The sequence below is a fragment of the Scaptodrosophila lebanonensis genome, unplaced genomic scaffold (genome assembly GCF_003285725.1).
Source record: "Scaptodrosophila lebanonensis strain 11010-0011.00,11010-0021.00 unplaced genomic scaffold, SlebRS2 tig00000112-arrow-arrow-pilon, whole genome shotgun sequence".
Taxonomy (NCBI): Eukaryota; Metazoa; Arthropoda; class Insecta; order Diptera; family Drosophilidae; genus Scaptodrosophila; species Scaptodrosophila lebanonensis.
In genome coordinates, this window is record NW_022060574.1 from 1,623,175 (window position 1) to 1,626,248 (window position 3,074).

At 40.8% G+C, this 3,074-nt stretch overlaps 1 long non-coding RNA gene across 1 annotated transcript; it reads right to left on the minus strand.

Moving 5' to 3' along the window:
- Positions 1–231: 231 nt before the first annotated feature.
- Positions 232–2,479, minus strand: LOC115628211. Its single transcript, XR_003995783.1, has 3 exons — positions 2,415–2,479; positions 1,547–2,352; positions 232–1,493 (listed from the first exon to the last, which is right to left on the minus strand). It is a non-coding gene; the product is annotated as an uncharacterized LOC115628211 (long non-coding RNA).
- Between the last annotated feature and the right edge of the window lie 595 nt (positions 2,480–3,074).

A 3,074-nucleotide genomic window follows, 5' to 3' on the forward strand; every position in this document is an offset into this window, starting at 1 on the left:
AAGAATTTTCTTCTGGAATAGGTTTTTCTACCTGTTGTATAAATTAATAAATTTTATGTTTATTTTATATAAAAAAATATTTATTACAGCACTATGTGCTTATTGTCGAGTTGATTACAAACTGAACTTAATATTTAAGCTAAGCCCTAACGAAACCTTTGTCCCAGCGTTCCTACGTTGACGTCGGCGTCGACGTTGCACCGAGAATCGCTGAGACCACATTTTGGCCTTCTTGGGAACCAATAGTCGCCATCGGTTCCGCAGACTGCTGAGGTTGCGATCCCACGGTAGCTGGCTTGCCAGCGCGTTGACCCCGTATGCACCGAATTAGATACTCAACACTTTATGTCAGCATTTCCCAGCACGTTGATTTGCCACGTGCGGCGGTCAGTGCGACAATTTGGTACTCAATGTTGGCGTTTTGAGTAACTAAACTGTTAACTCCTCCCTCCCTTATCTCGAACGTCGCGGTCGATGAATTAAAATCCGGGGAGATCATGGATGCTTCTAGGTTTTTTAGTATGGCTTTCCGAGGGAGTTTCTGCCGTGTTGGTCCTCTTTGGGCGCAGCACTTCGCTTGAGGGATTGCTTTGTTTCTCCACTACTTTTGTGCTCGGTCCGCACATCTTTAGCTTTACTACGTAGGTGATGAACATAAACACAACTCCAGCTGATATCCCAATACTTGAGAATGTGTTTGCCTTGAGGTTAGGTTGCAGAGCACTTATCCTTTCTGTATTTTTGATGTTCAGGTCCTTCATCAGTTGTAGGGATAGAACCTCCTCCATCGTTGTCAGCGGCCTCTCCAGTTGAATCATAGCTGGTAGTGGCTTATAGCTAGAGGTTTCGTATGATGAAAAAAACTGATTTATATATAATTATATCTAATGTACAATTATTAAATTTAATTATGAACGATCCCTTAAGTGTTTGGGATTCATTATTACTTGAAATCTTACCACTAAAGTTGTTCAGAAGAAGAATACCTGTATCTATTAGTTCTATTGCTTTTATGTGATTATCGTTAATGATGGTACGATTGTTTGGTCTATTTGTTATTAACTTTGAAATGCAGTTGTCATTTGAAAAATCTACAATATTTGATCTTAAGCACATACTGATTTTATTAATTTTTTTGCATTGGTTGTTAGTTGAAAAGACTGCATTTTTACATTTAATGACATTTCCGTCTTTTATCTTTAATACCTGTTTATGCGGCAGCGCGCTGTTAACTACAGCCGAAGCTGGCGCAGCAGCAGCAGCAGTCAATACTAACAGCTGTTAGCGCCTATGTTAGTTAACAGAGCGATGCCCGCTTCGCTGCCTCTCTCCACAATAGTCGAATTAGTTTGTAAGCGCTTTACTGGTGAGACGGCATAATCTGAAAAGTGAACAGAGGAAAAACGAAAAGTGCAAGGTTTTTCTTACGCCGCCATTTTTAAACACAAGATCTCATCCGTTCGCCCCAGCTTGTTCTTGGCACCGTTGGATTCCTAAGGAGAAAATAGAGCTAAGTAAAAAGCGCATTTTTTACTCTGCAACTTACCGCCATTTGTTCTGTCGGTCTGTCCGCCGACCCCCAAAACGGAATTAGCATCAAGCTTTCCGTTCCCTATCCAAGGGCTCAAACCAGCCACTGCGGAAGTGATTTTCCATCCTTCGCGCCTCCTATAAGGCAGCTTGTCTGCAACCAAAACGGCTTGCCAACGGCAGGTACCGCAACATAAAACACAATTGCAACACATTATTAAAAACAAATTTAATAAATCCGTCCATCCGCATTAATTTGCATTTGTAATCGCCGTCTCCTTAACAGTAAACGTACATATGCACATACATATACAACACCATATGAACCTCACATGCAACAATAAATTTGGAATTAAACACTCACATATCAGCATACACAAGTGCATATATTTTTGCAACCATCAAAAGGCACAAACATATATCACTCATATATTAATTCATACATATACTAAATAAGCATATTATTATACACATATATACACATATATTTTCCATCCGTACATAAATACTTATTCTACTAACACAATTCACGTAACGTGGCTGTCGATCCACGACTCCAAATTTAAAACAAATAAAATCTGCCAACGTTTCCTTGGCATACACAATAGCCCTCGCGTGGCGCCTGCGTTTATGGAATTCACGAAAAAATTCCACCAATAAGTAATCTTGCCACCGGCATATGCCTATGCACTTGCGCGTATATCAACATACGCCGGCCACATCTTTATTTATTTTTTACGCATGTCCACATTTACACATATAACACCACACACTGCGCAGACGTATCCGTCTAACACTTGTCGATAATCCTCGCATTGGTATCTGGCACGGGTATCTGTTGTTAATACACAATTGTACTAACACGACATAACACAACAACTCACCTATATAAAGAGTGCGCCCATCCGAAACACAACTCCAGAGGCGCCGGCGCATATCTCACCATCTTCGCCAGGCCACCAGGCGCATATTCGATCAGCTTCACCGACACGAACGCGCGTTCCCGACATCAAACGTCAAAATTAGTTGCTTATAATTATTACACACACATTTCGCTAATTAGTGGTGCGCATCAACAATTATCCATAACAACTATCGGTGACTGAAGTCACGGTCACAATATTGGCCCCCTGCACACGTTTTTTTTTTTCTGCATGTTATTCCGCGCCCACTCCATTTAAAATTCAAACATAATAAAACTCTGGAAAAACAATCAAAATTATTTTTATTAAATAAATACATAAAATACTATTTGCGGGTGCCTTTTTTCCTTTGCAACCTTTTAGCGCCTCCACAAAAAATTTGATTAAGAAGGAGACCAAAAAGGTGTTCAATATCTTACTGCCGGCGTTTAATTTCGACGGCAAAGCATTTCTCAGCAACAAACAAAGCAAGAGCTTTTGTCCGTACATCCAAGGCGCCTCAAATAAGCCGCTCTTCTTGTCGTTAAGGCTCATAAGCGAGAATATTATGTCCAGCGACAGCGAGAAGGACAGCGCAAAGCTTTCTGCAGTTCCTATTGTCATTCCGTCCTCCCATCAGCC